The sequence below is a fragment of the Diprion similis genome, chromosome 2 (genome assembly GCF_021155765.1).
Source record: "Diprion similis isolate iyDipSimi1 chromosome 2, iyDipSimi1.1, whole genome shotgun sequence".
NCBI classification, from domain to species: Eukaryota; Metazoa; Arthropoda; class Insecta; order Hymenoptera; family Diprionidae; genus Diprion; species Diprion similis.
The window spans coordinates 9,509,577-9,532,816 of record NC_060106.1 but is presented as its reverse complement, the minus strand read 5'-3'; the positions used below and the strand labels follow the sequence as shown (position 1 = coordinate 9,532,816).

The window sequence follows — 23,240 nt, the reverse complement described above, 5'->3', positions numbered from 1 at the left end:
TGAACGAGTCGTAACCAAGGTGCAAAAGCTTCCGCTTATAGGTATACCTGTAACACGATGTGTAGCAGTTTCACCTTGGAAATAAGAAAAAAAATAAGGTTAAAAAAATGAATCAGAAGTCTCTACTCGCTCTCTTTTTGCGACAGCTCAATTATTGTATCGGGGACCGGATGCAAGTCGCTCGAGTTTCGTCGGGCGATGTCTCGTCAGGTATAGAATCGAACGGAGGAAAATATGATCGGCGTGAGTTGCACGCACCGGGGCCAATTACCTCAAATATTGTGACGCGGATTAGCGCCTCGGTGGATTTGCATACTGTTTGCATAATTTTTGCTGCATCTCGCGATCCCGCCCGCCGATAGGACGGGTACACCTTATACCGATGTCGTTATTCGACGTGACCCCGTCACATTTGCCACGCAGACGTCTCCGCACGGCACATGCTGCCCGAGATGCCGACCGCGATGACGAGGATGGGGCTCCGGACGACTGAGACGGAGCCCCGCGTGCGCGGCCCACGCGCTTCGCTTCGCCTTCGAGCCCGAGTCGCACAACTGGTTTTTTTAAACGCAGCCAACGACGATGGCTACGCTCCATTCTTCTTGACCGTTTTTTACCGTTCCTTATAATCGCCAGTCGTGGCCACGGCGCACCTCTCCTCTCCGCTGCTCTCTTCTCTTCTCCTCTCCTCTCCTCTCCTCTCCGTTCCTCTCTATTCGTTGGCGCGAATTCTTCCATCCTATATTCGAGATCTTGGTTTCTTCACATTTTTTTTTATTTCCATTCATTTTTATTTTTATTTTCATTTTTTTTTTAAATCTTTCATTTTATTTTTTCTTCACGTTCAAAGCTCCGCGTTCTCTACACCAGAAAAACCCTCGGCCGCTTACGTTGCGCAGAACTTTTCAAACTACAGTCAGAGTCAATAAAATAACAATTAATTTCTATCCTTTCGAAGTGCGTTTGATTATAATTCAACCTTTCGGAATATTTCCTGTAAGTGTTTAGCCACTCGGGCATTAAAATGAACAATTATAGATTTGACGGTTACCTCGATCCTGCGAGCAAGTATTAAGTAGTTTTGAAAATCTAATCTTTACCGACGATACAAAAGTAAATGCGGGCGATGAATTTTTTGTGCGAAAACTTCGGAATGTTCCGAGTATTGAGTCCACTGCAGAAATGATGTGTAAAAAGAACTTCGGAAGAATATTACCTTGCTCGTTCCAGGAACACTGCAGACAACCAGTTTCTCAATTGTTGAACACAACAACGTAGACGAGACTTTCAATGACGTCTACAAATCACATGAATTTCCACAAATATCGTTAACAACAAAGCAGGTTGCAATTAAAAAAAAGTGAACCGCGAAAAAAGACGCGCTTTTTTCAACAACACACCAATTCCCAATCTTACATTGCGAAGAATCCACAAAGTCTATAGATGGAGAATTGAGCGATTTCTACCGGTGTTTATCCCTTTCTTGCGGTCGTTAATCATTGCTCTACATGTAGATCGTTGCATCAATTCCCGAAGGAGCCTCCGAGACGGTCGAGATGTATTACAGAGATATCACGCGGTAAACGATTAGGTATAACGACCGGTTGCAAAGGTGCTTAAACAACACATATCTACGTAAGTACATTATACGTACGTATATTGACAATTAGTGAAACTTAGTCTGAAGCTAGTAAAAGTGCGAATGAATTGTCAGGCGAAGAAATCACGGATACTTGGAAGTTGGTCGGCGTGTGAGCGGACTGTTGGCGATCTAACCGATTCGGGTCGCAACGGTCGAAGCGGTCGCAAAGGCTGAACGACGGTGCGCCCGGTTGTGCCGTAAAGCAGCTTGCTCACCTCAACCTCAACCTCTCTGACAACAACTCATGTACGCGCGCGTGTACATCTCCGTATGTTGTACAATACGCGTAAGCGAGGCGAGTCCACTCGAAAAACCATACACGATACTTTGCGGTCTTCAAACGCACGCATGTACACCTCATCTCCTATATATAACGTTGCGCTTGAGGACCATGGGACGAAACGGTGTTGGTATTACTCGTACACGCCGCCGATGACAGCCTGCTACAGTGTGTACTCAAATTGATGTCACGTGTACCAGCAGATAATGTACAACGAATTTGACGTGTGCCTCAGAGGTTATTTTTCATTTTTTTCTTCATTCACATTCGGTATCACGTACCTTTTTTTTATGGTATCGCGAAATCGGTTAAGCGTCTTTCGACTCACCCGGCAGCTGCAGCCGTGCCATTTTCGACGCAGATTTTTTATGACGGCAGTAAGTACCGTTGAGCCATCGTTCTTATTTTGTCACAGTCGTTAAACGTTCGCTTATAATAGTGGCAAAAATACATTTAAATCAAACTTTATCGACTTTGCTGGAACTGAAATTAGCTATCTGATAATATTATGCACTCTGCAGTTTTTTTTTCTTCATGTGTTTAATGATAAAAGACAAAAAAGGAACATTCACCATGCAAATACAGAGGTGTATAAATGTGTCTTGTAATATGTATGCGAAATACTGAAAATTGCCACGACTTGCATAATTATTTGTCAAGAGCGTGGTCCGCGGTTTAGCGCCATCGCGATATTATTCTGGTAACCGGCGTTGCCAATAGCTCGTAAAACCGTGATGAGGGAAAGGCATAAGACACACATGTACGGTGTCAAATCTCGCACAGTTTGAGTCTCACTTTTTTTTCCCCCCCTATGGATATATATTATTGTTGTGTACATTATTCGTCTCTCGGTATTTCCGTACTATGTGGGTTTTGCTAACGTTTCTTTTTCCTTTTCTTTATTTTCCCCTCCCCTATAATTTCCTCGTGTAGGTACCTCGACGGTGGCACATTTGTACGCCTACGTCCGGCAGAAAATATTATTCCTTGAAACGTACGTAGCAGAGTTGTTCGAGGCCTACGACCTCGAAGGAATATATTACCGCGGATAGCGAGTGGTCCGCGGTTTAGGTTATACGCGCTGCGCACATGTCCGTCGCTTCCAAAAGAGTGTCCATATAGGAGCAATAGATCAGAAGGCGGTTCGGCTCGCCTCGTAAAAACTAGCGACAGGTTCTAAGGTTAAGTATGTTTTATAACACTCCGCGGTAACGAGATCGTCATCTGACAACGAAGAAACGAGTTCCGATCCGCGACGCGGCGTTTACACAGTGAAAAGCCCCCGCGATCCTCGAGATCGGCGATTCAACTTCCCTTCCACAGTGCTTAATCGGATTAATATCAATTCCGGCACAACAATATACATGATTTTTCTCCCCCTCGACGCACGGAGAATAAAATTAATAGAGCAACGCCGGTTCATTTTACACGGTAAACGCGAAGCGTCGAGGTTCGAGTAAAGTCCGCGCGTGGAATCCGGACTCGCGAGGAGGCTTCGACCCCATGCTCGCCGAGGGTCGGAGGAATTAGCGGTCTATTCAATTATTGTAATTTACTTCTGAAACGCAAACAGGACGGAACCCCGTGCGATGCCGGGCGCTCTTGTTCGCCGTCTCCGACGTACATCCGGACTCGTGTGAGTCGCCTCGTTCCCGTGTGTTCAATGTTCTCATACGTTCTGCGTTCACCCCGCGTGGATTTCCCCGCACGCGTAAGTCGGTGTACGCGTCGTTCAGGATTCAGGATTCCTCCTCTTATTTGTACACGGACGCTGAATAAACGGGCATGAATAGCGCTCATTTGACTTGCTCCCAAGTCATAGACAAATGGGTAACGTATTTAAGCCGGGTACACGTGTACATTCAGGCAGGCACACATTCACTCACGCACTCACTCACGCATAGCTCGAAAAGGGACTTCGTTCCAATCTGCACCGTGCGCCACGGTTTTTTAATCACTTAGAACAGAGTCCCCGGCCTAGAGAAACGGTGTGCAGGGTACAAACGACGACGTACGCGGCGTGAAGAAGCAGGAAAGAGAAAAATAAAGGAAAAAAATATGTTGCATTATATATTTCTAGTTAAAATTCTGCCCGTGACTTACACCACCTCATCTCCCATGCACTCAAATATTAGCTGGCTAAGTGTAACTTTCATAAAAAAAAAGTAAGAAAAAAAAAACATGAAATACAGCTCCTCTATATACAGCCGTTCATCACGTCTCAAAGACGAACGTACATATTCCGTAATGGTTTACTGCACTAACGCACTCCGTCACACTTATGATTTAGGCATGTTTCTGCCTCTTGGTTAGTACCCATTACTTTCGTGACCGAAAATTTTTTCACGGAGCACCCGTTTGTAGTTTTAATACCCGAAATTTAATCCGTAATCTCTTACATATCTTTTCGAGAAAATCTCCGTGTAGTGTAAACTGGCTCGCCTGATCCTTGTAACGTATAATAACATCGATCGCGTAGTTATGTATGCAAAAAAAAACCGTTGGACGATCGAAGCCGACGACAGACGAAGGAAAAGAACCGAGACGAGGAGAGCTGCGAGAAAGGTTAACGCGCATTCATCGAAGAATGATCAATATAGTTCCCGATGCAGGTCGGGATGCATTTCGGTTGGACCCTCGTTTGAATAACACTGAAAAATTTCCCTAAACGGTTCCGGCCTGCAGGTAAGGTCTCCGGGCTGGTTTGAATATTGCATAATAAAGGAAACACATTAACTCTCCCGGAACATACCCCCCTGTCTACATGCGAGCGGACCCTTCTCCCCGCCAAGCCTCGCCGCGGTTCTTGGGTCTGGGTGGGGCCCGATGGCCCCGATTCCCAATTTCCGAACCCCTTGCCCGAATCTCAGAAGGGGAAAACTCCGGGTGAGCTACCTGCTCTACCTGTTGTGTCAGCCTCGGTAGATCCGAGGGTCCAGGGGGAGGGGGGGGGGGGGGGGGCAGAGGAAGTAGCGCAGTGTGTTTGAAAAATGGGAATGATCAGATCTGGTGCAAGGGAATCAAGTATCTCCTATTGACATCCCGTTGAAAAGGCCGGACGCTTCTGTGGCACCAGGTCCCCCTGAGTTTGAGAGGCGTTTTGAAACCGAGCCCCGCAAGATCAGCTGTTGCGTCGATATTCTCGGAGCGGAAATTGTCTCCGCGCGTTCGCTAGAACTTTTCACTCATGTATATCCCTGACTCGGGAAAGTTTTTTGAAGACGATCATGGGAGAACCTGCAACCCAGATTTTGTGCTCACCCTGGGACACGTTTGTCGGCGAGCTGCATAAACGGGCCCCAGCATTCCTAGAGTCGCGTGTGTACGCCACGCGAGTATCCACATTCCATTCCGCGGCCGCTCAACTCGGGAGTTGGGCCAGGGTCTAACTGTTAACGCACACGGCACACACCGGGGACCCGTGCCTCTCGGCAATTTATTAGATGCCCCGAGATAACCACAAATCCTAATAACCCGGCTAAGGAGCGACGCGCGCCTCCCTCGACGCGCGAACCTCGCACCCCGTTCAATTCGAACGCTGAATATTCGAGCCGGAAGTGGTTCGCGGACCATCGATACACGGGGAAAGACTCGATTCGCCGATCCCTGGAAGCACCTGCACTGAATAGATGATGACGAATCTGGAGTGTCCGGATACCGGTTTCAATGGTCTCTCCGCGATACTCTCGTCGATGTGAATGCTAAATAGAGAACACGTACCTGGGTGTTGTTGTGTGTGTGTGTTTTTTTTTCTTTCTTCGCCTCGTTTTCTCCCGGCTCAGGAATCCCCGGCAGAACGGTGAAAAGACCTTTTCCCCATTTTCTTCCCCAAAAACGCGAGCGCAAGGTGCAGCAGCTGAAGCAGCGTGGCTCGTGCCGGGATCAGTGGCGATGCGGTAGTCGAGTAGCTGAGTGGTATTACCTACCGTCGTCCATTCCATTCAACAGCAGCCCCCGACGACTACTCTGGAGTAACAGGTTCATAGATTAGCATAATCATTATGAAGCCTCGATGAATTATTTATCCGTTAAAAAAAAAGGGAGTAAGAGAGAGAGAGAGAGAGAGAAGGAGAAATGGTAAAACAGAATACGAAAAAAAATTTAGAAAAAAAAACAAGTCACACTACAGAGAGAAACAAACAAGTGTACTAACCTATACAAAGTGATCCTTTCTTTAGAGTGGCAAGGCTCCTTCATCTTCCTTCACTCCGTTTCCATACGATGGTTATGGTTATGTGTCGCTGAGCTCGGCGCACGCCGCCGGTCGACCATTTGCATACTGCGTAGGACACACGCGCCTCCCATATGCATGAAGGTGCGCTTACGTTTGTGTGTGTGCTTGCATAAATCTGCAGCGGAGGTATGCTTTACAACCGTGAAAATATTGGTAGGTGAGAACGTTGCACCGGAAGGATTTTGGCTCCGTCGTTTATAGGTGGAGTTGCATTCACTTTCGACCCTGTAACATAACGAATGAACGGTCAGCCCACTGGCACGTAATTATCGGAGGAAATCATCGATTAGGCACATATATTAATACAAAATCGATTCGAGAGCCGTTCTACCGGCAGATTTTGACCCAAATTCCGTTTCGTTTTTAGACATCGACCTTAGCTTAAACATGAATTCGGATTCGTTTGACACAGTTTCTTTAATCCAAAAACCGGACGAGTCGAAGCATATTAGTATCCCAAGGCGTGATACTTGTAGTGCCACAATTAAGAAACTTGTCGATGAATATACAAATCGTGGCCTGGACTGTGGAAGTGGCAACGCATACTCGAAATCCCGGGATCGCGTGTTTGCGTTCTTCGCGTTCTTCGCATCAGGCTAATGAAATTTTTCGTTTTCTTCTCAACTTCATTTTTTCTTTCGTCAAGCTCAATGCGTTAATATAGTCATTATATGCCTTAGAGCGTACTAGAACGTTTATGTATGCATAATTTTTTGTGACGCTCTACGTACATTCACATGAGAGTAGATGGTTGTGACCCATACCGAGATCCGAAATGTATTCAGACTAAAAACAGGACTGCAGCACGTGTCTGAATACAGTCAATGGGATTATTTTAATTCACTCTCATTAAAATCAAGCATGTTTTATTCGGGTAGTCACGCGAGTCAAGTGCTCTGCACCTGCCTCGGCCAGTGTTAAATCAAACAGATTAATAAATTGTAGCAGCCTTTCGGCGAGATTGTTTAATGCAATAAATATCGAAATTATCGCGCCCCGGCGGAAGCAGCTATCATCTCACACACGTGAATATCGTGGGAATCGCTTCCAGCTTCACCGGGTATACCATAATTATTTCGATCTCTGATTACACATCGTAGTGGGTACCTACCAGGCGTAGAGATAATCGTAGAGCCGACGCTGTCTCTTCGATAACTAACCGTTCTCCTGCCTCTCAAACTTTATGGCCCCTGTGCAGTCGACGTCACGATTTAAATGGACCGGCTCTCTTCCCACGATGATATACCTACAACCTATCCTCGCCGAGAGTCCGTTAGATGGTGTAAGATTTTTTTCAACGGTTGTATTAGCAGAGATTCACCCTTAGAGCAAGAGGTCGTAAGTATCTCGGGAGGTTAGACACGGGCTTTAAACTTTGAATACCGCGGAGCCTTTAAACCTTGAAGGCTTCGCGTACCCCCCATGGGCTGATAGGCAAAGCAGAGAGCAGCGACTAGCGAATGAGTTTTCCCACAGCATCCTTCCTCCTTCGGAGATTGAGCCTCTTGCTTTTATAAATCTCCAATGATCAGGGTTCGGCCGAATGTTTGAATAGGAAGCGCTCCCAGGTAATATGCATTCGCCTACCTGCGCATTTGAATATACCTGGTTCGTTGCATATTTAAATTAAGGGGTAGTTGGGTAACCCTTCTTCCGATTCTGGAACAATAACTTAGAAGGAACCCGGCGACCCCTGAGGAACCCCGGACACATCCATCCTTGGCCCTCAGGTACGTGTGATTTTTATTTTGCATAGATCTCCATACGTTGTCCTCACGGGGTCCAGGTATACATGCCTCCTAGTCTCAGCAGACGGTGTCATCCCTATGGGAAAGTGTATGCAAACTATTGTGACCCCCAAGGTCCGGGGTGTGGAAGGTGAACCGACAAGGGGGGGATCGGGCCAAAACGGGGCGAAACTAGGGGGGGAGAGGCGCGGAAGATCACATCCCGCAGATAGATGATCCTGCTTCGCGGTCTTGAGGAGACCTCCTCGTCCTCCCTTCCGTCCTTCTTCGCTTTTTTCATTTCCAGTCCCCCTCCCAGCCGAGCACCGCGAACGCGCGTCACGCATACTCTTGTCAGCTTACACACATGTGTGCGTGCACATGCGTGATCCGTTCTTACGAATGTCCTACGTCAAACGACCACTGCCCGTCGACCCGACCCAGGGTGCAATCCTTTCTCCGAAGTGCCACACCATTGTCAGGCAAAGCAACTGCCGAAATCGAGACCGAGCGGTGGGGGTTGAAATTTTTTAACCGTTTTTACCTCGGCCAAGTTCGTTGTTCGACAATGGAGATCGGTATTGCTGACTGCGGATCGGTTCTCTTCACGGGAAGAAGGAAATATACGATTTCTCTCTCGTATCCGACGATGACGGTTTCTGCCTATATTCTACTTCTTCGGGCGAGGGAAAACGACCGTTGAAAAAAGCCTGCATTTTTAAATGATCGTCTCGCTGGTTCGCATGATTTCTAACTCAGTTTCGAGCCGTTATATATTGACGTTGGGAATCGAACTTGTTCGTCGATAATCATCTTCCGCCGATTTAGCGAATTGTTATTAAAACTTTGCGAATTTCTCCTACTTGCCACAAAATTATATCAACAGAGTAGACATGCGATATCTATAGATATAAACACAACGATCGCTGACATATACAAGGATTTAGCAAATTATTAGCTTGCAAATTTTTGCACGCGTGAACAATACGATACAGGAAGAGAGCGTAGATTTTAAATTCACGGACTATAATTACGCGTCCGCGGTTTTCAGTGTGTGGTGAAATGAACAAAATTGTCTTGTGAACAAACATGCAGAGCTTAGGCTGACACACGAGCGAGCGGGGCTCATCAAATCCTAATTGCTACTACAAAATTATGCATTCAACGATGCAGCACCCGTACCTAACCCAACCTGGTAGCGGCGCGCGTGGCAAGCCAAGTCGAGTCAGCCAGTCAGCAGGTATACAAACAGAGTAGCTGGAAGAGAGAGGACGCGAGAGAACAAGTCTGAGTCCTTTGCACCTGACAAAATTAAAATAAGCGAGCTCGTCTCATTTTCATTCCCATTAGTATACAGAAAACAAGTGGACTGGTGGTAGCTGTTCGCTCGACTGCCTCTTCCTCCGTAGCCCGCGAACCTCGCTCTTGCCTACGGACCTTTCTTTCGTTCACGGGGTAGGGAATCGCGCATAACATTAGCACAGGAATCTTTCAACGCCGGAGTCACTTCAACGCGACAAAGTAACCGAGATTGAGACAATCAGCATTAAGTCAATCTAACATCCTCGTCAATTTCTGCCAAACTTATTCCCACAATTTACGAATTTCAAACGGAAAGGATGAAGGGAATAATTTCTAGAGAGGAATACTTTCGCAACATTGCGTAAAACGTAAAATTGGTTTGGAGCATCGCTGAAAAACTACTTGTTCACTCCAAATACGAATCTATGTAAATTACCGATGAAACTGAAAATAAAAACTTGACGATCACGTCGTATCTTTTATCAATGAACAAAAAATCTGTTTCTTACGAGTTTCAACCTCGATTCAGTGGGGAAAAGAACGGCTCGACAAGTCACTTGGAATTTCGAGCACTGCAAGGTACGTATATCATTACACTCTGGGATCCAACGTGAAGCACTGAACGTATACTACAGGTACAATAACCGTCGAAATACGCGTTCTTAGTTTTCATCTGTCTCGCGAATCTCCAAGACAGAGACGGTTAAAAGCACCTCGTGTGAGAAGCGAATAGTCAGGGATCGCATCGCGTCTACCCGAGGTTCTAGCTGCCGGTGTAGTGGCTCAGTTTCGCGGAACGGCAATCGCGACGGGGCCTCAGGGGCCCGGGTATCTCATGGGGAGCGAGGAGCCGGTCCGAACCTCCGAATTCACGAGCCCCCTCGAAGCTGGGTCAGCCGGGTTGAACCGCGTGCGTGTGCGCCGGTGTGCGTGGGTCAGGCAGCGATCATCGTCTGTAGCCCGGGGCCAGGCAAAGTCGCCACTCTGGTCCCGGAGTCGGCCGAGGAGGACCCGAACCGGAAAGCAGACGGGGCCTACCACGTAGCTCTGCGCGAGTGCGTGTCAGGCGTCGGATGCGACTTACACACGCACCAATTATGCCGGCGCGATGAGCTCCTCATCCTGGGAGGAAAACACCTTCGGATAACAGGCAGAGCCTCCGCCGTCCCTTTGTCGAAATTAATTGAAAGGACACCGGGAAGATTCTATTACTCTCCCTGGTTAGGCGCAGCTGGTTTCGTAGCCAGGCTTTTCAAAGCGTTAAACCGGCGCATTGATCCTCTCATTGCGATGTGGCTACCGCAGGCATGCGGCAGCTACGCGGCTACGCCGCTAAACGTTCAGCCGGTTTCTAGGCATCGACAGCGCGACGTCGAGCTATTCATAATAATCTCGTTGTCATCTCGACGGAGCAACGCCACTCGTAAACTTTCGACGTGTAGCTCGGACACCGAGACGCCGAGACGCCGAGACGCTGAGATGCAGTAGCGGCGTATATAGATAGGTGGGTATGCAATCGGTACACCTGTGGAAAATATTGTCCGCGCCGAGAGCAAGTAGCACGCAAGGATGTTTGTCCAGCTATTTAGGTGGTTGCCACCAGTATATGTGTACGGACATGCGGCAGTCCGTCGTCACCCGATGTGCACTGTTCTAGCCATCTCGCAATCCATCAATATTTGAGAAAAAAATTATATAAAATTAACACTTAACAAATTAAACAAATGGCAGGCCGACGCCGAGTGCCTCGGTAAACATTGCGTTGATAAATATTTTTGCTTCTCTGAAAGAATTCACTGTTTCTCCGTACCTATCGCTGTCGTCCTGCTCCATCTACGCCTCCTCTACATATTATTACAAGAGCTTTGTCGTCCGAAGACGCGTAAGGCGCATATACAATACATACATACCTCCGCAGTGCGGTCTGCATGTTTATTACTCTACGCCCGACGAAATCCAACGCTGACAGCGTCGTCGATGACGGCGATGCGACCCCGGAATACACGCCGCACACCGAGCAAGTGTCGCGTACTACTCTCTTCTCGCACCTGACGCGAGATCAACACCGTGTGCACTTCTGACTCCTCGCTAAAAATAGCCATCGATATCGGCGCGCCTGCGTCGTAGACTCGCGACAAAAATCCACGCTTTTTTCCTAATTGCCGTCGTCGATCGGGTCCCGACTGTGATTTGCAACCAGATTTGCCGGCCAAACTACCGACCTTGAATCTACCTCCGAATTGATACACTTGGCACGGTGTCGGATACGTAGACCTGCACTCCGGTCAGCTTGCTCGTATTTAACTCGTCCACCATTTCGAGGAGTTTTTAACTGTCCGACGCACCACCGCTCATCTGATAAGATCGACGAGGCGTGACGTGCGGAGGAACGATGAGCCGCAGATGACGCTCACTTGTTCGTCACCCGTTGATCGCTTTCGCGAGAATTACGTAAGGCTTTTTGAAAGAACCATTACGCAATACTTATACAGTCCCTTTCGACGGGGCTTTGTCCAAACATCTTTGAAGCAGGAATTGACGCAATTACTTATACAACTCGTACAACTGAACGTTGTTTAACCATCGAACCTCGTGTAGCGAAGCATATTTGTATACCTCGATTGCGGACAAATATACATCTTTTACCCGGCTGCAGGCCACCACGCCATCGCCAGCTCGCCTTTCCTCTGACAACAAGAGGCCAGAAGGCCTAGAGTCAACGATTTTTACGGCTTGTGGAACGGAGTACTTCCTAGTTCTGATGTACCGAGAATTGCGTCGCCCGGTCAATCGATCAGGTTTGGCAGGTTGACGACGTCTCGATCATCTCGCGCGTGTTACACAAAATTCACTCAACCGAAGTTTCGGTTCCTCCCAATCTTTTCCCCCTTCGTCGTAAGTAACATCGATAATTGTTTTGCATAAAGCATTTCACTCCGTGGTTTATGTAAGCAAGGGCATAAACTTCGGGCACGTGACACATTTATATTTGGGAAGTAAGGAACGCGTGTCTTGGATCAGAAAGGTCGGCCAATATCGAAAGTTCGTACGGGTCCCATGATTCAGCGAGTGCGAGGCCCGGCTTCTGTCCGGACCTCGCGGTACGAACGGGCCCATGTATACCTATAGAGAGCGAGGCTTACTCAGAGGTGGTTGGAATAAGTCAACCCGCTTTTATTCTTGTCTCTCGGGTATTCTTTATGGCGACCAGGCCCTTGTTACTATATTATATGCAACAACGTATACCTACAAGAAGCAAAGGGCTACAAGTGAGGCCCGTGTTCGGGGCCTTACTTATTGGACAGTTTACACGCCGTGCGTTTCCATATCGCCGCGGCTCAGAACCCTACAGACTTAATTCCCGTTCCAGACCCGGCAAATCCCCGCCGAGGCTCCTTCGAAAGCGTTAATCGCAAGGCATAGTCAATCGCGAAGAACGGTGGTTCAAAAAACTTGGCAATGGTTCATTTTTCTACCGAGTCTCGCCGACAATTGACCACCGTTATTAACTGCGAATGACGCACACGCGGCTGAAATCGACCATTATTTTTTACGTAAGTCAAAACTTGATGTACGACTTTTGGACCTCTCAACTTGCAGCACGTGGAGAACTACGGAACCGTGCTTGGCCACTATAATACCTAGCGAATATTATTCCCGCCTCGAAAGATTTGCACAAGGAATTCTCGTCGCTTTGCGATCGGATCTAATCATATGCAACCAAAGTTTATTTCACCCCTGGTTTATATTCGCGGGTCGAAGTCACATATTGTCAGCCTGAGAAACGTTTCGGGCGCTCGTTTTCGTTAGCATGAAAATACGCTGTGATTGTATAGATACTTTAGAAAATTTACCACCTATAGATTGCCCTCCTGCGTTACTTACAGTGATCATAAAACGGAAACAATACCGCAGCAAACGAACAAGCACCCCGTTGAGCGGTGAGGATTGGTTGGGTGATATCGGACATTTTGGCGAATTCCTGTAATATTATCATATATACCGTGCGGTTTCTTGTAGGTAAGGAGATGAGAATCGCAGCTAGAAGGTTCGGCGGTTCGTCGGTGATGTGCTAATGTAATTGCTTCGTCTGAGAGGAGTATAATTGTTTACCCTGGCTGAGTGCGAGGAGCGTAGGTACATTTCATAGGTATTTCTTAAATTAGCGCCAGTCGACTGGGCAGAATTATATTCATTCTTCAGCTCGGCATTACGCCGGTGTTATTAATATTAACGCGAAGCGAACAGGTGGAAATTCGAGCCAGGCACCGAGCCGGCCGATCTCACTCTCTCAAGTCACCCGAAAAGTTTTAGGCCCGAGGCTACTTCACGTCTTCTCATGTTGAACGGGCGGCGGCGGCAGACTCCCGCTTCGTTTCCTCCGTCGCAAATTAAACGCCGAACGCACCATGTAGGCGAGCTTCGAGTGGTGTCATTATTACAGCTTCGCCCAAAAACGGTCACGAGTGGTTTTTTAATTTGAAAAATCGATTCATCCGACATGCTGTCCCGTGAATTCTACAGACAGATTAGTGGATCCAGATAAGAGGAAGATCTTTTTATACCAAATCTCATTTGTTTCTAAATTTGACGACGGGTACCAAGCTTCTCGAGTCACTCGCTATATTTAAGTGTTCTCATACTCGAAAGTCAAGGGGAATGAATATAAATTATTTTACAGTAAAAATTACATAGACTTACATAGTGGGAAGCACAAAATGTCTGCAACTTTGAATCATTTTTTACCGAGTAACCAAAAAAATTTTATTCACTGCAGGAAATCCCGTTTCACGTAAAATTTATTAAGTAATATATACTATTGAGAAGACACAATTGTTATTTTTAGTTTCATTTTTATAGCACCATTTAGTACTAGCGAGGAAACTAACTTGATTGCGGACATGATCTATAGAAAACATTGATTATTTTTTGCACCGTTTAGAAAACATCGAAAGACTGCCCGCGGACATGGACTCACTGATCCTCGTCAAGGCACGTCATGTTTCTAAAATTTTGATTTCTTCCCAGGGTGAATGGTATATTGAAGCACAATGTACGTGTATAACCGTTATCGTGAAAAGTAATTATTATCGAGAATCAACCACGCTGCGCGGTTGATGGGATAAATATTTCAAGCGAACGAAACACCGATCTCTTCTCACCGTACTTGGTATAATAACCGCGATTTAACATATTATACATAATAACATAAATGAATAATATCTCACCAATAACAGACACATTTTTTGTCTGTAAGTATTGCCAAATGTCTTATACGAATCATTGGGGCGAAAGAAGTGATTTTAAACGGTCGAGACGTGAACAAATTCTCTGATCGATAGCGCTGCTCATAGTTCCATCGACTAGGCGCCTCACCCCTCAAGCGTTAAAACGGGCCCAACCAAAATTTAACGGTATAATACACAACAACTCGCTCACTTCGAGAGAAAGTCATTGCGCTTTCTTCTTTCTTCTAATTCTCCCCTCATCCATCCCGCTCGGAGGTAGTGCGCAGAGTGCAATGCTCGGTGAAAATGTACAAGTTCGAGGCCAAGTCGAGTCCTGCGGGGTCCGAGCGATGATTATCGTATATATGGGGAATTGAAAGGGTGTCTAAGGAGGTGTCTAGTGCCAGGTCGGCGGGCGGGGGCGCCCCCCGCAGGGCGTCGGCCGATCCTCGGTGCCCCGGGACACCCACCCCGAGGGAGATTGGTCCGTCGATAGCCCGTGGCCACCTCGAATAATAGGTTCGGCCAGTCTCGCGGCGTGGTGATTGCGGTGCACGAGGTCCGGACCCGGTCCGGTCAGGTGCAGCCTCCGATCGCTATCTGCTAAGTCGCTATCAATCACCCGGTGCGTGGCACGGGATAAGAAGAAGAAGCGCTCGGTGGGCCGGTTGCAGCAGCTCGGACGCCGGATGTGCCCGGGTCCCGAAGCGAAACCAATCTCGCCTAAGCTGCTTTGCCTCGGTGATAAATACCGAACTAATGGAAACCCGAGGGGGGGAATCGACCGCGCGCGCAATTCACTCCCGCAACCCGATCATCGTCTTCCTCCTATTCCTTCGTACGGGCGCGCACTTCCCGGCTGATCGCCACGACGTTCTCTCGATGACGCTCCCCCGCGTCTCCTCCCTGCGGCTCCGACGGGATCGTCCTGGTGGTGAGGTGTGCCCGCCCCCGCAGCGGGGATCTCGAAGCGATACTCTGACTCGGAGTGAAAATCTCCGATCCAAAACCTGATATCTACCTGCAGCTAGTCGGGGGAAACCAGGGCCGCCGGGGCGTCGAGGACTCCGATACCTCCACGCGCCGTTGGAATGCTCGTAAAACTGTGAATTCAGCCTGCAGGAAACTCGGCCGCACCTCCGTCTAATCCCGATTCGCTATAATATCGTTCCCTTCGAGAGTGCGAGTCGGCCGCGCGATTTCTGATGAATCGCGCATGTAGCAATCGTTGCGCAAAATTTATTTTCCCTTTTTCAATTTCACAAGACTGTTAAATTCGCGAGCGATGATTCGAGCTTGATTTACGGTCGATGTGATCCCGCGAGGTCTTCTGATCGGTGCGTGAATACACGTATGCAAGGCGACGTAAGAGCGAGGTAGGTGTAATACACATTACCTATAACTTTTCCCTGAGTTTGCGTGCGGCAGGCACGTCTCTGCTATATCGGCGATAGGCTTATACATCTGACATGTGAGGAGGCCAGCACCTTTCAACCTGCGTTTCTTGGCATCCGTAATGGGTAGATTCCTTCTCTCTTTCTATCTCTCCGCGTGGATTCTCGTCGAAACACCGTTAACCCGTGTTCTCATGGCCAATGCCGAGGTGAAAAAAAGGAAGATAAAACTACAAAAAGAAAAGAAATAAAAATGAAAGAAAAAAGAAATCAAAGTAAAAGAGGTAGAGAACACGTAGGTATTTTCTAAAAACGGTGCCTCGGCTGCACTCTCTCTCTCTCTCTCTCTTCTCTTCCTCTCTCTGCCTCTCTGCCTCTCCGACTGTCTCACCGCGCTCCTTCTTCTCTCGCTCGTTCCAGCCAGCACCACTCGCCTAGGCTCTCTTCCCGACGTTCGCCCGTTCGTTCGTTCGTTCATTCGTTCGGTTACCAAACTGGACATAAATTAATCCCGTCAAATGTCCCCATTCGTTACCGACCCAGGCCCAAGACCGCTAAGCAAGGTTAATCTTAACTTATAGGCATGGAGCCTTGCGTAAGCCACCTCGCCCGACTGCCTGCTTACCGCCTGCGACCGCGTGGCTTCCAGCGATGCACCTGAATAGGTATTTCTTCCCCCTTCCCCTCTCCTTGCTCTGCCCCCCATCGCCATCCCCGTATCGTAAGTGGGCTGAATTCTGACGTGTCACGGCCGACGTCATTAATAACTCTAATTATTATCCATTATCGATTTTGACTCCGGTATGAGCTTTGAAAACAAGCACGATTTTATTCCATTGTTATTTTTACAGTTTTTTACGGGACCTCAATTAACCCTTCTGGCCTACCAGGGAAAAGAAACCAGATACCGGAAAGCAGAATTTAACGGAATTTTGTTCATTTTCAAAGTTATACGATACCGATTCCGGCAGTTGAATCTTTCATTTTCAAACCGAGATATCGCAACAAGTGTGACAAATGCATGCATATACCACGATTTCAGTAGGAAGCGTTGAATTACGATGGGCGACAACGGTTTCGGATAGTTCCGGATGAATAAATTACCCGAAACAAGTATAATGAAAATATCGAAATATTCTACTCTGAAAAAAGAAGAGAAGAAATATATCAGGCATTAAGTTTCGGCTTGTCACTTAAAAATCGATCTTTATGATTTCAATGAAAAAAAGAACAAGAGATGGGAAAAAAATGATTCACCGTTTCTTCAAGAGTACATTTTTTCCCCGTGAAAATTGGTGCGAGAAACGTATCATATAAATTTCATATCGATTTGAACGACGATTTACGAGTTACTATAACTGTCACTGCGCAGTGCGAGGAGCATAGAAATCATTGAAACGCGACGAAACGCAGAATCTGAATGTACAGAGTTTGTTAAGAATTTTCAAAATGAAACAAAAAAATGAATAATCCCAGACCCAGATTGAGATAATTAAGATCGACTCGTCGAAGCTTCTCCGCACCCTCGTATCGAGGAAAGCATAAGCATTAACCGCACCCTGAGCTATTGTTTCGTTCTATTCCTCGGCACCCCGAAACGGGGCCTCACACCATAGACCAAAGTTATCACGGTGGCTATAAAACAATACTATAAAGCAGCCAGTTGCCGAGTAAGAGTCCGGGCGAAGGGCCACAGCATATTGTGGTTATTGTTAAACTAAGCCACGCCAAGCAGGGGCTTCTCCCGTTCAACTTACTATTGAACATTACAGCACACACGGATGATTACGCTCTCATACAGATATAATTATAAGCGCGAGCTATTTCGGAACCGGAGTATATAATAATACACATATGTATGTATACAAGCATGGATTAGGTAGGTATGACATAAGTGTAGGCGGCATTGGGCGGGCGAAACAACGCTGAAAGTCAATTATACTATACCTATAGTTCTGGATTTCAATTTTCTATAATACCGTCGTTGTTATTTTCATAAGGCTATCAAGGAAGCCTACGTCGCACGCGGAGGAGGTTGAAAAAGAGGCTGCATCTCGCGGAATTTCGGAGCAACCGAAGGTACTACGCAGGGACGCCTCGCCTATTCCCCGAATATCTCGGGGTGGTTTTCGTTCGACGCACGGGGTGTCTCGCGATTTATGCAAAATGGTACGAGCGCGCTTGACTCCCCGGGGAGGAAGAACTCGTACGTACCGCCGCGTCGCGCGATTTTCCCTCCTTCTGATCCCGTGCTACGAAACACGTGTGCATCGCAACGCCGCCACGGAGAAACGAGACTCTTCGGGGTGGGCGCAGGGGGAGAGTTAAGGAGAAAGTGGGGGAAAGAGAGGGCGCAGCCTCACCTATCCGCCTGCCTGTCTTCCTACACCCAACCACCGAAGTATGAACGGGGGTTCAGCCTTCTGATATACTGCCAACAGCCTACTAACTTCACCCCGTCTCTCTCTCTTTCTCTCTCTCTCTCCATGTGTATATATATATGAATGAAGATATATATGTATATCTCTCTCCGGCAGCTCCGCCGCGCGACGGCCAACGACAGTTTTTTAATTTGGCGGAGATAACGTCTGCGAAATGAGTTACGGTCGCGGGTGGGAAAACTCTTTGGTTAATATATGAACTCCGGGAGACACGTCGGATGCCGGGGAAACTGACTGAGGCTGAGCAGGGGGGTGGCATTACGCGAGCGAGAGAAAAGGCAAGGGGGATGAGAGGGTGCATAAAGTTTCGTGGCAAAGCGTACCGACTTATCCCGAAGTCAGAGATCCGAATTCGTCTATGAAGTTAAAATTAACGCGGTTCAGAGCTTAGCTGTGACGCTCTGCAACACGCGGAGATAAACAGCCGGGTTGCAGGAACAATCTTTGAGGATTAGTCCCACGAAATTTGACGATTCGCTCGATCCGGAAAACGCGTTAAACGCAAAATTACGCAAGCATTTGGCAAAGCGCGCAAGAAATGCCTGCGATGTATAATTTACAATTTCTGGATAATCAAATTTAATTACTCACCTAGGGTGTTAAACGGAATAGTTAAAAAAGACAGTGATCGAGATCGATGCAACACTTCTCTTCAATCGCCCTTATATCGTGCAGACTGCAGATTACACAATCGATTTTTAGTTGCGAAATGGAGTTTGATACGCGAAATTCCCGAGAAGCGAGTTTCCGTACCACGTTTAGCCACAGGCATGTTATTGCGCATAAAGCGAGGCTGCAGAGCGGCCCAAATATGAAACGAGAAAATTTGAAACGCCCTTTAAAGTCCCCTCGGTTGTACAGCGACGAGCCCAGGAGCGAGAAACGGAGGGAGAGCGAGAGACAGAGAAGGAGATACGAGGCAGTCGTTTCGGTCGCGTAGACCGATTTAATTTCATAAACCGCAACTGTTGCCACTATTCAGAGCGAAACCTATTCTGCCACACTAACAGTTGGAATCTCTATTACGCATAATGCCTCTCCTCTGTCACGTAGGTATTGCGATGCCGAAAACCACGCCGCTCACCTCGACGTTTGTCAATTCCCGTTTTGTATCAGTTTTAACTCGTTTCCTTCACGACTTCATCAACTCCGCAATTCAGGAGACAGTTCGAATACTCCATTTTCAGTTATTTTCAGAAGAGCGTGGCTGCTCACAAGCATTCAATTTTCCGACTTGATTGCTACCGCCGCAAAGAGGATTCGTCGACATAGCGATGCGGGGTGAAAAATCGTCGGTTCAAAAAAACAACGCTCAGCTCAGAGAAGTGACAGGGCAAAAATGTTAAACGAATTTTGAATCATAACGGTGACGCGGAGCCCGATGCGACCGACATTCGGAGCGGGCGGACGTCTGCAGAGGGAGGGACGCACTGCACACGTTGCGATTGTGTGGGTTCCGTTGTGCGTCGGTACCTTCGCTGTCTCGCGTTACCTCTTTCAATAATTTTGACGGGCAGCCATATTAACAATATTCTGATGATATGGGAGACCCGGGAACATGGATGTCCTCCGCATTGTATGGAGATGAAGAAGGCTGGGCGACAATGACTCGGTCTGCAGGGTCCCTCCTGTTCCCGTGGTTCTTATAGTCCTGGGCACCTCCTCCGGACGGACAGACCGACGGCTGGGACACGTGTGCTGGCAGCTAGCTCGTGCCCATATGCATAATACGCACCGAGCCTACGTACACAGGCACACATGCATACATATAAACAAGCATATGTGCGTGTGTGTGTGTGTATCTGCTCCCGCGTAAGCGCTGAATCGTACCTACCTACCTGCATCCGAGGTGAAATCGCGGAGCAACGGGGGCCTGGTGCCCAAATTCGGAAGACCTCGACCACTGCCACCGGATTTTGCGGGGTGGTTAGCTCCGGCGAGGTCGATACTGCTGGGCTCGGGGTCCGGGACGGGGGGTTGTTTGGTTGGTAGATATAGCCGCGCTGGGCACAGCCAAGGACCGTGTAGATAGAAGGTTGGTGGCTTGGTAAACCGGTCACGTATCGCGCGCCGATGAATGGACCCGCCGAGTTGAACCCAGAGCCAGGAATTGGCTACTGGGCATATCGCGGGCACCTACCTCGCCTTATTCCTACCCCGATGCTGACGAGCCTCGCAGGCCACCCCAAGCCGTAGGAGAAATTACTCAGTGGTTCTCAGCGGGAAAGTGTACATACCTATCGTGCAGACCCCGGAAGTACGGAGGAGAAAAACGTGCAGGTATTCGACTTTCACAGGTTCGGTAAGCGGCGTTCGTCCCCGGCGGAGCCTCTGGAATTTTACCGGCTCTTCGTGCTATCTGGCTATTAAATATAAATCGGACACCGTTCTCGTAATGCTCGGCTGCAGGCGTACCGGTAGGTAGTAGATAGTTGTACCTACTCTATGATAATCTATTTCTACCGACTGCGAGGCTAATGCCGCCCCCGTGTCGTCCGGACCACTAAAGATATCGCAAGGCGGACACGGCCGATATCCGAACGAAAGCCCTCCCTCGATTCCGGCGCGGCGTGTGTATTTTTATTGCCCGCCATGGTTTCGAGGCCTTTTAATTCCTGCGGACCTCCTTCGACGGTTTTCGTGTCTACCGAACCCACGTAAGTGCGTGCCGGAATGACTGCGAGCTGTTATTTTTACGGCTGCTTATAAAAACGCGTGAAATAAAATACAGCAGCCTCTATTTTTCCACTAAATTATACACCCTGTGTATGATTCCGATTTTGGCTCGCGTGATTCACAATTTGAAGGTAAATCATAACCGCATTTGTAACGAAATTGGAAGCCTGCTGTGATTTTCTTTGCAAGATCTTTGTATTCAAAATTGAAATTAAACTTTTGTACGTAAAGTAAAATCAAATGTAAACGATGCGGAAAAAGATGAGCTCAAACCATCTTTCAAAAATTCAAAGATCCTCCTTCTTCCTTCGTCGAAATTATTACGGTTTGTACCTACAAGAGCCACGATACTTGAGCGTCAGTCGACGCACCATTACCTTTTCACGACTCGCCAAATCCCCGTAAAAAAAAGTGGCTTATTCAACGAGATCGATACTCCGGTAAGGATCTGTCAAGGATGCAACAGAATCCCGGAACATCCTCGGAGAGTGTCGCGCACTCCCCAAAATTCTACGGATGGATTCAACCCCTGGAACCCCCTGAGGTACGCGTGCACCCTTGCACCGGGAATTCGGGTCGCCCGCGCTACACGGGGGGCGCATAAGAGCGAGCGACGTACCCCTTTACGCAATCTAAAGCAAGCCTCTGATCTGCCATAAAGCCATTTCATAACCCATCCCAAGGGTTAACTACCGCTCACCCCCGCTCCCGAATCTCGCGACAGTTTTCGCCACCCCCTCGAAGCCGTATAATACACGTCAGGCCAGCGTCGAAATACGGTCGATTCCACCGAGTTGATAACCTCGGATGAAGATTGTGGCGACGAATGAATGCACGGAGTCATGGAAATCGAGTTCACGATATTTACGAATTTTCGTGATCAGGTTTACATCTTTGTAAAAAAAAAAAAAAAAAAAAAGAAGGAAATAAAGGTAAAGCCTAGCGGGAGATTTTTTGTCCGACAAAATCTTCGTCGTAGCCTAGCTGTTGCCCCCTTTGCAATTAGTAGTTCGGGTGGTTCGTTTTGTCGCCGTGTAGCGCATGGCACAACCTGCAGTCGCCTGAGGAATAAAAGAATAAGAAATAAAACTGCATAAATCAGAAGTTATGCGACGACGACGACGACGACGCAGCGACGCCTGCAGCGGCCTCCGGGATCGCCGGGCTGCATTCGGTACACCCGTGAAGAAAGGGTTGAAATAAAACCCCTCTCGTTAATTGCGCTTCGCAGATGGTGATTATTGCACGGTTTCCTTTCGTTTTTACTTTTCATAATTTTTCCCTCCTTCTTTTATTAACAACCCTGCGGAGGCCTCGGCTCGCCCTTTACTGCATAGGACCTCTATGATTTAGAACCCCCGCTATTGGCAAATTTTTTTAATACCACTCCCAGACGGCGTATCCTCGGTTTGCAAAAATCATTCCCCACAGCGAACGCCCCTCTCTTCGAAGATTCTTCTTTGCGGTCCTGCAGCGGCTGCCGAATTCGAAGATATCCGACAAACTCTGTCCGCACTTCAGGCATATATGGACCGTTATTAATTGGCTACAAGATAAAGCAGCGTTTGCCCCGTGACCGTCTTCGCGGTTCAACCTGGACCCCATCCGGTTCCCCGAGTGATATGGGGCCACGCGACTCTCCGCCCCACAGATCTATCCTTGCGTGTGTGCGTTTAGGCGCGTATAATCTAAGATCATATCGAACACTTGCACATGTATGTGTGCGTGTGTGTCGCGAACGCGACTGTACAATGCCAACCATCCCTTCTACCTTCCTCGCTCGTTTGGCGGGAAGGGGAGAAGGGGTATCACTCCATGTTTCAAAGCTTTCACGTTCTGTTCAACATCTCGGAACGACTTGTCTTGCCAATCGAACTTCACCGTATGTATGTACCTGCCTACGCCCGAGGGAAAGGATTCGTTAGGTGTAAGATTTTTTTTTTACTTGTGCTTTTTTCCATTCTCTCCCTCTCTCTCGTTCTATCCATCCATATATCTATCTATCTATTAAATCTATTTATCTATCTATATCTGTTCTGAGTAGCGTGTGCGGCTGTGTACATACGTAATACCGGCAGCTATACTTGTGCACTGTAACGGACTGGTTATCGCGTGTCTTGTACTTTCCTGCCGTTCCTCGCTAAAGTCAAGAAGAACATCTTGTATCGGACGTTTTACCTGCAACCAGATTCCTCGCTTTCAACTGACAGTTCTTTATTCCAAATTGTCCATTCGGGATCGTTATACCTGAAAGTTTATGTCTGAAATATAGGATTGGTCTGACGCATCAAACAAGCTGCTCTATGTCGGTGACGA

The 23,240-nt window shown here is 47.8% G+C and overlaps 1 long non-coding RNA gene across 3 annotated transcripts in view; it reads right to left on the bottom strand.

Annotated features, from left to right (window-relative positions):
* Positions 1 to 5,648: 5,648 nt before the first annotated feature.
* LOC124416627 overlaps positions 5,649 to 23,240 on the bottom strand; it is a 95,039-nt gene continuing 77,447 nt past the window's right edge. For 2 of the 3 annotated variants that reach the window (XR_006930788.1, XR_006930790.1), the window contains exons 2-3: positions 6,076 to 6,381; positions 5,649 to 5,888 (exon numbers count right to left, since the gene is read on the bottom strand). This is a non-coding gene — a long non-coding RNA (uncharacterized LOC124416627). Of the gene's footprint in view, positions 5,889 to 6,075; positions 6,382 to 11,095; positions 11,196 to 23,240 lie in introns of those variants that run through there. The other variant, XR_006930789.1, reaches the window with a different exon arrangement.